The following is a 12655-nucleotide window of genomic DNA, read 5'->3' as shown; positions in this document are numbered from 1 at the left end:
AGCGAGCGCACATGCTGGATCAACAATTGATATTGGGATTTTCACTGGAACACCATCGCTCTGGGCAGAATGGGTATCTTCGCCCGCCTGGTGGTTGATGCTGAAGTGTCCTGGCAGCCACTGAAAAATAATATTGTGACCTTTCAACACTGCGTCGTGGTAAAGCTGGCGGATCTCTCCAACGAGTTGTGCATGTGACAAGCGGTGTAGTGCTGCTTGCAGGCCTTAAAGGGCTTCTTTAAAATCTGTGAACACCCGTTATACTTAGTGCCACGGGCAAAGGCTTATTATTATTTTATTATTTTTGGGCTGCTTCACCATAATACATGTCCTGTAAGTGCACGTTCTTTGCAGATGAGTTCAACTGCCGCTCGTAGGACAGCTAGTTCAGCACCAGTTGAAGAAGTCAGACTTGACTATTAGGATTGACTTGGCCAGTATCACCACAAACCCTGCGGAACTCCTTAGATTAACTGAGCCATCTATGAAGACATGTATGCAGTTTTGATGTTTTAAAGGCAGATAATCAAATGTCTATTGTTTGAAAGCAGCTGAGGACATTCCGGATTTTTTCGTAATTCTTTGAATATACATTTGTACCATTGGATCATGTAGAGTCCCCATTAGGGGGCATGGTCTTACAGCAGTAGAGAGCTGCGAAGGAATTAAAACTTACGCTGCTTAATCAAATATTGAGCGAAACCATGAGCTGCGGGTGACCGAGCGTTCTTCTTTTCTTTCTCTTCCTCTTCAGCTCACATATAAATCCCCACTTTAACCAAGCCGTATGGATGTACTTTAGCGGTCTATAGGGGTAACGTGAATGCCAGGGTCCTAGCAGGCTGATTCTGACATAACCGTCCCATGTGAAACGAGAGACCCAAGTTGGCAGCTCCTGCCAACTGAGCCGCGTTTCCGACCGCGCCACGCCGATCGCTTGAGTTGGGAGCCCATCTCTCGCTTTTGTGTCACGTGGGGTATAACGTCACAGCGCCACGTGGGTAAGACGTAGCTACTGCCGCGCTATGCTGAAGGCTCGAAACCTAGAGCAGTATTGCTTTCGAAATAACATTTCTGTCAATTACTACTCCAAGAAATTGCTCGCTTCTCTCGTAGGGAATGGATTTGCGTTTGGTGCATATTGGGTAACGTGCCATTGTTTTACGCGTGAATGCCACAAAAGAATACGTCTCTTTCGAAATATCTAGGCCTTGCAGACGAAGGTATGACGTGAGTATCGTTGGCGCCTTTTGCAACCTCGCACGAGCTTGGGGAAGAGTCACTATGGATGCCCAAATACATATATCTGCATAGATGGGGATTTCAGTAGATTGAGGTAGTACGAGGCTGGCAAGAGCAAATTTGAAAAGAGTTGGGCTTAGCACTCCAACCTGCGGATCCCCGCGCGAACTTCTATGTGGAGACTGGTCCGCCTTCAGTCTTAACGTAAAGAGACCTCTCTGACAGGTAGCTGCGTATCCACATGAACATGCGGCCTATGATCTCAGCAGCTACTAGAGAGTCCAAAAGGGCCTGATGTGTTAGGTTGTCGTAGGTGCCCGCGATGTCTAAAAAACAATGCTGCTGTCAATCTTTTCAAAGCCATTTGGAGCCGCACAAACGTTAGGTCAACGACGTTATCGATAAAGGAGCGGCCATGGCGAAACCCGGCCATAAAAATTGGATACATTTGGTATCGCTCCAGGTACCATTAGGTCCGTGCTAGGAAGATTCTTTCCATGACTTTGCCGACGCAGGTAGCCAGTGCAATTGGACCGTATGACGCAAGGTCAAGTGACGATTTTCCCGGCTTCAGAAGTCTGATCTTCCATTCTTTAGGAACTGTGCTATCACGCTATAACTTATTGTAATTACTCAAAAGATACCGTCGAGCCTCCTGACCAAGGCTGGATAGTGCGGAGTATGTCACATGCGAAGGCCACCAGATGCCCCTCGGCTGCGCTATGGGGAATAACCCCGGCACATCGATCAGTACATCAGCGACAACGTCCCACCTGCTTCCCTACCACGACGCCAGTCCAGACCACCATCCCCACTATGGCTCTGTTCTTCAAGCCACCAATCTTTCTTCAGCTTGACCCTAAATCCGCACCTGGAAAACTGAAGATGGCGACCCTCGTGGATAGGGCCGCTGTCGATCAGCATTACGACAGAAAACTTCCGCATGCCGATTCAATCACAAAGTCCTACCTTCGACCCTCCACTCCGAGCAGCAGACTTACCACCTTCTAGCGATCACAGAAGCTTTCCTTCGACTCCGCAATTCGACGCAACTAACGGCCCACCACTAATGGCGAACTTTGTAGACGCTGTGCTCCTTTTTGATGAGATACAGGTCTTCGTTGGGAACCACCACACGACTGCTCGTGTAGATACCAGCGCTAGTTTCTGTGTTATGATGCGTGGCTTTGTTACCATTCTACGCAAAGGTCTGACTACTTGGTACGGAAGGCCGCTACGCGTAGCCAGATGGCATGTGGTGACGAAGCTCGGAGTGAGCGCCGCTCGAGTGGAGATTCTCCGCATAACTTTCACTGATCGGTTCGCTGTGCTGGTAGAGTGCTTTGAGAGCCTGATCCTCGGCCTTGAATTTCACCGGGAAAATGGCGCACTCATCGACCTCAAGGTAACTTATTTCACCAAGCACGCAATTGCCAGCGTCTGTGCATCAAACAGGCCAGTTTTCTGAGTGTGCCATGACCACGCCACACTAACTCCATGCACTACCTTGTTACAGTGCAGTGCGACAAACCTCCCGCTCTTCAAAGCATCGCAAAAACGAACGTAAAATTATTGTTAAGCATGCAAATCTGCGCCGCTTTGGGGGTCTGAACTCTCAATGAACTTTAGCGCCAAGTACCTCCATTAACTATATAGCTCTGTCCCTTATTTCGATGAACAAGAAGCCTCCCGAGGGCACTCGTCATACAGTTAAAACTAACGTGAACGCTGACTTACCTCTTGATCAGACATACAGTTAAAACTAACGTGAACGCTGACTTACCTCTTGATCAGAAACGCTGCCTTCAAGTTATTCTTGACTCTTACCATGAGTGTTTTGCCATCTTTTTAAAGTTAAACAGATTTCAGTAGCAAATCATCGCATTATAGTTGATTCCACCAAATTCCCTATCCACCACAACCCTATCGAGTGTCGCCAGAAACGTGAGGCTATTCGGGTGCAGTTTCATGAAATGCTCCAAGATGACGTAATACAGCCATCAACAAGCCCATGGGTGCCGCCAGTTGTGCTGATCATCCAAAAGGACGCAACGCTCAGATTTTGCGTCGTCTAAAACAGGCTGAACAAAATTAAGGAAAAAAGAAAAATACCCGTTGCCTCGAAACAATGACTCGTTCGATCGACTTCGCCACGCCCGCCGCTTGATCTACGCACTGGGTATTGGCAGATTTATGTCGATGAAAATGATCGCTAGAAGGTCAATTTCATTACTCCGCTCTCACCACTTTTCAAGGAATATCCTAGCGGGCCTTATTTGGCAGTCGTGCCTCGTCTACCTTGACGACGTTTGTCCTTTACTCTGCGGCCTACGAGAAGCATCTGAAGCGCTTGACTGCCGTCCTTTTATCTGGCCTCTCGCTAAAACCAGAAAAATGCAACTTTTAGCATTCCTATAACTCGAGATTCGGGGTCAAATCGAGAGCGTTAAGGCGTTGGCCCTGATCTAGAGAGGGCTGTTGCCGCAGCTTCTTTCACTCTCACCACTGAAAGGAGACTTCTGAGTCGGTTTGTGGGGCACTACGCATATGGCCGATGTTTTGTGCACGACTCCTCTCGGACAACCGAACCACTAACCCGTTTACCTATGGACGAACCACTTTTTGTCTGGGCCAACAAGCAGAAAAGGGCTTTCGAGAAGCTTCCGAAACCCCTCCAAACAAAGCCCATGGTTAACCACTTTGACGAGGAAGCGAACGCGGAATTGCATACCGACGCCAGTAATGCCGGCTTCGGTGCAGATCTCGTTCAGTGACAAGATGCTGATGAATGGTTTGGTTTGGTTTGTGGGGTTTAACGTCCCAAAGCGACTCAGGCTATGAGAGACGCCGTAGTGGAGGACTCCGGGAATTTCGACCACCTGGGGTTCTTTAACGTGCACTGACATCGCACAGCACACGGGCGCCTTGCATTTCGCCTCCATCGAAAAGCTGCTGCCGACGCCGGGATTCGATCCCGCGTCCTTGGGAACAATAGTCGAGCGCCGTAACCACTGCGCCACCCTTTACTCACGCCTGCGGCACCCTGTCTTGTTCCGAAAAGAATTAATTTACTACAAAAAAGAGCACTTTGAAATTTTCTGGGCGGTAACAAATTTCGGCCGTATTTGTATGGCCGGCCATTTAATGTTGTAAGTGACCACCATTCACTCTGCTGGCCAGCAGACCTTAAAGGAAAGCTGAAAAGCTTTTCGCAAAAAAAAAAAAGAAAGAGTTATGTGCGGAATTTTATAGTTTTTTTTTTGTCTCCTGAACAAGGCTATCATACTTAAAAAAGCAGAAAGGAGCGCAAGCGGCAGTTTTTACAAGAAAACGAGCACCAGCGGGACCGCCCTCGAAGCAAACGCCGTTGTTGTCCGGGCCCGTCATAGCGTGAAGTTCGGATATGCCAGGCCGTCGCTGGCGGTGTTGCCGCGTGCGCGTCGCTTCAGGAAACTTGAGAGCTCGATTTAAAATGTTATTGATTATTCGTACAATGTAAAACACCTCGTACACTTACCGTAAACGTTGGAGCAACCAGTAGTTCAGAAAAAAAAACACAGTGCTACGAAAGACGCTGTCGAGCACATCGACAGCGAAAGCAAAGTCAGCACATTTGCGTGAGTCGAATTTACCAACTGCCCCTTACACACTAAAGCTCGCTTCAGCAGCAACAAAAGGAATAGGCATGGCATATGATGCAATCCTAGTCGACAACGCGTTTTTATAACCTTCGAGTATCGCCCAACGGCGCAATGATAAACGCACACGTACCGCAGCTGCTGCCCGTCCTAGCTTTACAGCTAGTTTGCGAGATGCGCTGTTCAACGCAACGCCGAAAATGGTCCGGCGTCAGCTTCATCATGAAATCAGACATGTGCGCAGCGCCTGAAGCGTCGGATGAAGCGAGCTTACCAGAACGATGCCGGCTGCGAGCACGGCGAACGAGCTCTGGACCAAGACCGACTGAAATACAGACCTGCACAGACAGCACTGCTCCAGCGCGCACCTTATAGTTCATAGCCTTCGCCGCTAGGGAACGAACACTACGGGTAACCTGGCGATACTGTAAACCTGTTAATAAGAAGGGTCTATTAGTTCTGTCATTTTTCTTCGTCGTTATAGTTTATTTATCTGTCCACGCTGTAATGCACAAGCACCTGTTCTGCGCATGTGCAGCGAGTAACTGCAGTGCCGTCGCACAAAGCGGAATCGCGGTATGTCTTCTGGCGACAGAAAAACATTATAAAAATAAACACTGTCCGCTAAAATACAAAAAGGCAAAATTTTAGAAGTATAACTTGGGCAAAGATCTTTTTTTTTTTTTAATTTGGGTACAGTTTGTTTATATTAATTTGTGATTTGATGATGATGAAAATGACAGACGAACAGGTCAACCGAGCGCCCTCAACGACGAGAAAGGTAACGAAAGTTGGCGCACGAGGTCCCATAGGACCCTGTTTTTTGTGCAGGTCTGTATTTCAGTCGGTCTTGCTCTGGACGAGCGCACTCCCTGGTCGTCGTAGGCCTATATTTTGTTTCGCATCGGCGCCACAGCAGACGACGCTTGGAAATTGAGCTGTAGTAAACAGGCTACTCGTAGAACTGCCTATACTGTAAATCACTTTGTCTCACAAAGAAATAAAGATATCATTTATCACGGCGCCGCCTTAGAAGATGAGCTAATGTATACATACAAGCAGATCGGATGAGCCCTGGACGAGCGCACTCCCTGGTCGTCATAGGCCTATATTTTGTTTCGCATCGGCGCCACAGCAGACGACGCTTGGAAATTGAGCAGCGCTGTAGTAAACAGGCTACTCATAGAACTGCCTATAATGTAAATCACTTTGTCTCACAATGAAATGAAGATATCATTTATCACGGCCCCGAATTAGAACATGAGCTGATGTATACATACAAGAAGATCGGATGAGCCGCGAGAGCACCGGCGTCTGCCGCTACACAGCTGTGAAGAGAAACTTGATTGTATCGCAGTTATCTTACAAGCATCTCGGTACGGGTCATCGAGCCTCAGTAAGGGTTCATTTTTGACAATCCGTTACCCCTATGCTTATTACTTAAACAGCAATAAATTTGAGCACCAGCGCAAGGGATCCACGGACAGCTTGCGGAAGACGCGGCCGGCGCGGCATGTGTAGGCAGTGCTGCGTTCGGACGATGCTTGAGCGCGCTGTAGCCGCGCGAGCAGCACGGCACTCCGGACACTGCGTTATAAATGACTATTGCAAATGCAGCTTCATTTTATCGATCATATGCATTTCTTGTTTGCTGTACCTAATTAGTAATTGTTGACGTAGCCGAGAACGGCGGTGAGCTGTGTATCAACAGTGAGCCGCGAATCGCGTTTTAAGTTCGGTATTCTCGGTTAAGCGTAACGATTGTGACACCAGCCGTGAAGCAGCGGTATTAGCCTAATGAGGTGCGGAAACAATGACAGAACGGCCGAGGAATTAAGTTGTGCTGATTTATTTGATATCCCAAATGGCTGCAATCGCTGCCAAAATTCGATTATCGTTCATCGGCATGCGAATCATCTGTGCAAAAAAATACAGCTGACTCCAAAGGCAAGATCTTTTTTTTCTTTTCATGACTTCATCCTCTGGGAGACTATAAAGCACCATGTCACCTGGACCACCGATGCTCGTACAATGGAAAGCCGGGCTGATAGCCACCAGTTGCTTCACGCACTATCAAGAAGGCTTGTTTTCTAATGACAAAAGAAAACATCTTTCGAACATTGAACGACGTTTATTTTACAACTGAGCAAAAGAGGCTCACTAGTTGGAGGACGTCGAACAGCGCGCAGCGTCACTGCGCAACAGCTGCGTATCTGCTGGTTGACCTCATGAGATCTTTGAACATGCGGAACCTTCAGCACAGAATGATAGAACTGTAGAAAACAAACGCTAGCAGCAGAAGATTGCGCTGATCCGTAGATCCCCAAAGCGCGGGACGGAGCGAAAAACGCGCGGCCGGCCCAGCCGGCCGACCGGCATTCCGAAATTGACGTCACAGACGCCTCTTCCCCATTTTCGATTCCCCGCCTCCGCCGCACCCAGCAGCGACGAGGGTGTGACCGCGACATGTGTTTAAAAAGCGATTTGTGTTTTTCATATCAACAAAATTGAAAACAAATTGACACACATATTAAAAAACCACTTCTTTCCAACCACCGAATTTCATGCAATTTGAAAACCGTTTCTACTTCCCTTTAGAGACCCTTCGGGGTGGTTAGCTCTCTGGAGTCTCCGCTTATAGGGGTTAGACGTCCCTATTGTGTACAGTTCGGCTCGGCAGGAATCGCAGTAACGCTGACTGCCTGACTCCATCCCGTGCTCTTCTCTTGGCATAGATGAGTTCGTTTGAATGCGAAAGCATTGCTAGGCTATGTAGAAAGGTAATGTGTACAAAACGTGTATGCAGTCTTGTGTCGTCTCGTAAGAGGTAGGATCGAACGAGTGATTGTAATCTAAAGAGGAGGGTGTGAATATGCTAAGAAAAAATTGTCAATCAGATGATTAGTTAATTACAGCCAAAATGTAAAAGTAAAATCAATCTGTCGCAGAAATAGCTACACGACTGACATCGACGCCCAAGGGATATGCTGTCGCGCCAACCGGAAGTTTTTGTGATTTAATGAGCCAGATAAATGCATGATAGTGAGTTATTCAAATAAAATATGATTAGGACGTAAAAGAGCAAAAAAGACCAAACAAATGCGCAAAATGGATACGCATATGTAGTGACGTCCCAACGATGTGGTTTCCACGGAGACCGCCGCCGGTTACTTATTGGCGCAGCTTAGCACGCGTGACGGCATCAATGCCCGGCGACACCCTTCTCTATGCCAAGAAGGAGGTCGTTAACTGCCCCCATGACGTCACGTCGCATCCTCGTAACGCGTGACGTTATCACGTCCGGTGGCTCCCCTCTCGCCAGTCACTCTCTCTCGCAGCCGGCTCTGGATGACGTGGTGCTTAATTGTGTGCTTCGTGGACGTCTCCGAAAACCTCTGACGCTGCATGGTTATACACAAACACAAAACACACACAAAAGAATAAAGCAAGACGTTTACACCGATGATGCGCTCTTTAACGTCTTGCTTTAATCTCTTGTGTGTGTGCGTTGTGTTTGTGTATAACTATGCAGCGCCAGAGGTCTCCGGAGTCGTCTAACCAAATAGCCCACCCGCAAGTTCTTCTGTGCGTGGACGTGTTGGGTTGTAACGGTTCGGAGAACGTAACGCAGAACGCCGGACAAAGGGTGAGATATAGCATCAAGGAAGAGAAGGAGAACGAAAAATAGATTCGAAGGGAGGCATAGAAGGATGAAGAGACGCAAAATAAAAAGACACGGAGCACAACAATTCGTGAGCACAAAAACAATTTAGAGCGGAAAAAGGGACGGAAATCTTGTTGACCGTTGCCAGGACTGCAAGCTTAAAATTTGCTTCCAAAAAATGAAAGTAATAGGCCGAAACCGAAGACAAACAGCAAGAGAAATTATTGAGGCAGTGAACATAGCAGATTGTAAAGAAACATGCGTAAGCTGAACTTCCCTAATACTTTATGCGAAGGAAAGGGCTTTTCTGGAAGAGAGAATGGGACTTTTTATGTCACGCGACGGAACTGATTATCCACTTTCTATCAGTCTCTGTGTATAAAAAAACTTGCTTCGTGAATAAAGTTTCCATTGCCAGTTAAGCGCAATGTGTGTTTTTCTTTCTATCTTTCCGTGTTTCTAGCGCTGTTTTAACATAATGTCCAATTAACTCGCCCAACAAGCCACTTTGTTTTTTCCCCACAGAGCGGTTCTGCTTGTCCTCACCTCTACAGACGCCATCGAGACGATGCCGTTTCCACTGGAAAGGGCAATGCTGCAATGTTAAGTTCTTATTGGCCATCCATGTTGTTGTTGCTTACAAAATAAGCATATCGCATATATTCATACAGGGTGATCGGCCAAGAATTGGGCAGCAGAGAAAGAGAGAGAAAGCAGATAAGAAGAGCTGGAAGGAGGGTTGAAATCTGTGTCAGTTGGTACATAGTCTTAGAGAACAATAACATAGTCTCTAAGACTATGTACCAAGAGACTATGTTATTGTTCTCTAAGACTATGTACGAACTGACCCAGATTTCAACCCTCCTTCCAGCTCTTCTTATCTGCTTTCTCTCTCTTTCTCTGCTGCCCAATTCTTGGCCGATCACCCTGTATGAATATATGCGATATGCTTATTTTGTAAGCAACAACAACATGGATGGCCAATGGCCAATAGCCAACTGACCCAGACCCGGTTGGTTATTCTCTAAGAATAGCTCGACCAGTATCGAGAGGCTGGCACATGTTCGCCTTCTTCTTTCTACAGCTCGCTCGCAAGTATAGGCCAGGCAAGACATGTCTTCTTTCGCCAGTGTTTGTGTCTGTGTGTGCGTGCCCAGTAAATCTGCTACTTAACTGCACCGCCTTCTGCGACAAGATGATGTCACAAATTTCTCCGCAAGCGGCAGATCTGTTTTTGAATTTTTCAGGCCAGACTATTTGATAGGTTGTTAGATTTGGGAAGTTCCAAGCCTGTATGTTCCTCCAGGCTACTGCCTCCTCTGTCTGTCGAGGTCTTTGTGCGGTTGTGCGTATCGTTTCCTTCCTGATTTCAAGTATAGCATTAGTTCTCCGCATGTGTAAGGTGATGAGGCTCTGAGAAACCTGGTGCACGTTCGCGGAAAGTATGCCTTCGGGCCAGGACCAAGCAAGAGGGACAAAGGGTTGTTTGCAAGGAAGCCTCCTCCCCTCAATTTTTCAGTAAAGTTTCTTTTTTTTTTTTTTCAGGCAGGAAGTTTATGCTGAGTGATGACTCTCTTGTCTGCTGTATTTCAAAACGGTAGGTGGGGATGAGAAATAAGGAAGAGATGTGCTTTTAATGCCTTTCACAAAATAGTTTCTATGATTTTAGAAGGTGGTGTCAGAAGACGGATCTGGGTTGTTTTATGGTTAGTAGGCGTTCATACTTCGTAATGTTCTTTTGAAGCGGGAAGCGCTTCGGGTGTGTTTTGGGCTCCCCAAACATGTGGCTAGTAACATGCTGTCCCTTGAAGTATAGTATGCATTCCTCCTGCTTCTATCTAGCAGTGAAGGCGAGTCCCTGGATTTATCATGCGCGCTTGCGCACCTCACAGTCCACTTTGTTCTTAACCGTGTTCCCTTTTTGATCTGCGCCATCCCCGTTTTTGTAGCCCGTTGAGTGTTTGCACAAACCCTATTTGATCATTTGAAGTGAAAATTTATGCAATCATTCCAACGCTAAACAGTGTATCCTCGGTTAAAATTCATTTGACGTTGCATGTCCTTAGATTACAAGACACCACGCGTATTCTAAATTTATTATGGTATTGTCGAATTAGCTTTCTCAGGTCTTCCTGAGGGAGCGGAGGGGCCTCTACGTCGACGGTAATGCAGTTATCCTGAACTTAGCTTTCTCGCTAACAACGCGCCACCTCGGTGGCTCAGTGTTTAGGGCGCTCTAATGCCGAACTGAATAAAACGCGTTGGACCTTGGCCGCGTTTCGATGGCGGAGAAGCTCAAGTCGCCCATGTACTGCGGCGGGATATCAGAGCACATTCAAGAACCCGATGTGTTCGAAATCATCCGGCCTCCACAAAGCTGGTCTTAATAGTCCCCGTCTCTTTGCTCCCTTAAACACCAGAAACCAAACTAAATAAAACCTTTCCTACTGATTTTATGAAAGCACCAGACGCCTCATATTGTGACGAGCATTCTGTCCGTCGCTAGTGATCTTTCTTTTCTCGTCTTTTTAATAGCGTTCTAATTTTCAAATCTATTTTCCAAGCTGAATTTCTGGCTAAATTTTGCTGCAGTGATAGTCATTGTTTCTTTCAGTATTGCATGGTAAAGTACATTATATTCATTGTTTCCGTCCCTCTGTGCTTGGTCTGTGGAACGGGATTGAAAGCATTGGTGTCGTTCCCACTTGTCTAGCGCCATGAGGGACGTGTGCAGAAGATCTCGCTACCGGAATCATCCTGTGTGAGGTTAAGAGGTTAATGGGAGTATGGGGGCTTTTGTTAATCATGATTTCGGAAAATATTTAGCGTCCATATAACTGGTATTTCATAATCAGGTCCCCAAAAGCCCGATAGACTAGACGCACTTGCACCATAGCTTACTACGAATTGAGTAAATGATAGCTGACTTTCGTGACAGGTGCTCGGAAAAAAGGCTTTAAGCGAAAAGTCGCCAATATTCTTATTGTGACCCAAATTTACGTCCGGTGCGATTGTGGTCTGTTTTATAAGTCTCGTAAAAAAAGGGTTTACGGGGAATAAAGCAGCGGAAAAGACGCGTTCACAAGTAGAAGTTGTACAAGGGACTAAAATTCTGATTGAGAATCCTAGAAAATTCTGGCAGATCACTCTTACTAAAGAATCTGGAGAAGAAGCCAATGACAGTGAGTGTGCTGAAATTTTTAATCACTAATGAGACCTACCCGCTGACTGCTACTGCGTCTGTCACTAGCACACAGGCTATTATGCCTTCCGTCACGTTCTCGGAAGGCGGCATTTCGTCGCTCATAGAAAAATTGAAAATTTCATCATCAGCTAGCATAGACGAAATTACCTCTAAAATATTGCGCAATACTAACGACATTTGCGCAGTGTACTTGTGTTTATTGTTCTAGCAGTCGCTTTCTACAGGATGCATACCGGACGACTGGAAGGTGGGAAAAGTCGTTCTGGCATATAAATCAGGTAAACAAGATCATCAAATTATCGTCCTATCTAATTAACCACCTTGCCATGCAAAATCATGGAACATGTAATCTACTCTCAAATCATGAAGTTTCTTGACAAACAGCTTTCTTCATCCTTCACAGCACGGGTTCCGCAAAGGTTTGTCAAGCAAAACGCAATTAGCTATCTTCCTTCATGACTTGCATACTAATCTCGACCTAAATTCACAGACTGACGCTACCTTTCTAGACTTTGCAAAAGCATTTGACAAGGTACCCCACAAGCGTTTACTGCTGAAACTATCATCTTTAATCTGCATCCTGTCTCATCATGGACCGAAGAATTCCTGACTAATCGCTGCCAATTCGTCCTCGTTAATGACCATAGTTCTCCTCCTCTCCCGGTTATTTCAGGTGTCCTCCAGGGCTGTGTACTAGCTCCCCTTTTGTTATTAATCTATATAAACGACTTACCATCGACAGTGGCTTGTTATATTGGACTGTTTGCTGACGACTACATCACCTATCGCACAATTACTAACACTTCTGACAAAGCGCTGCTCCAAAATGTCTTAACAGCATGCATGCAAGGTGTGATGACTGGTTAATGTCCCTTAATCCCGGTAAATGCAAACTCTTGTCTTTGC

The sequence above is a fragment of the Amblyomma maculatum genome, chromosome 4 (genome assembly GCF_055883805.1).
Source record: "Amblyomma maculatum isolate TAMU_Amacu chromosome 4, ASM5588380v1, whole genome shotgun sequence".
NCBI lineage: Eukaryota > Metazoa > Arthropoda > Arachnida > Ixodida > Ixodidae > Amblyomma > Amblyomma maculatum.
Note: the sequence above shows the minus strand (reverse complement) of the source record.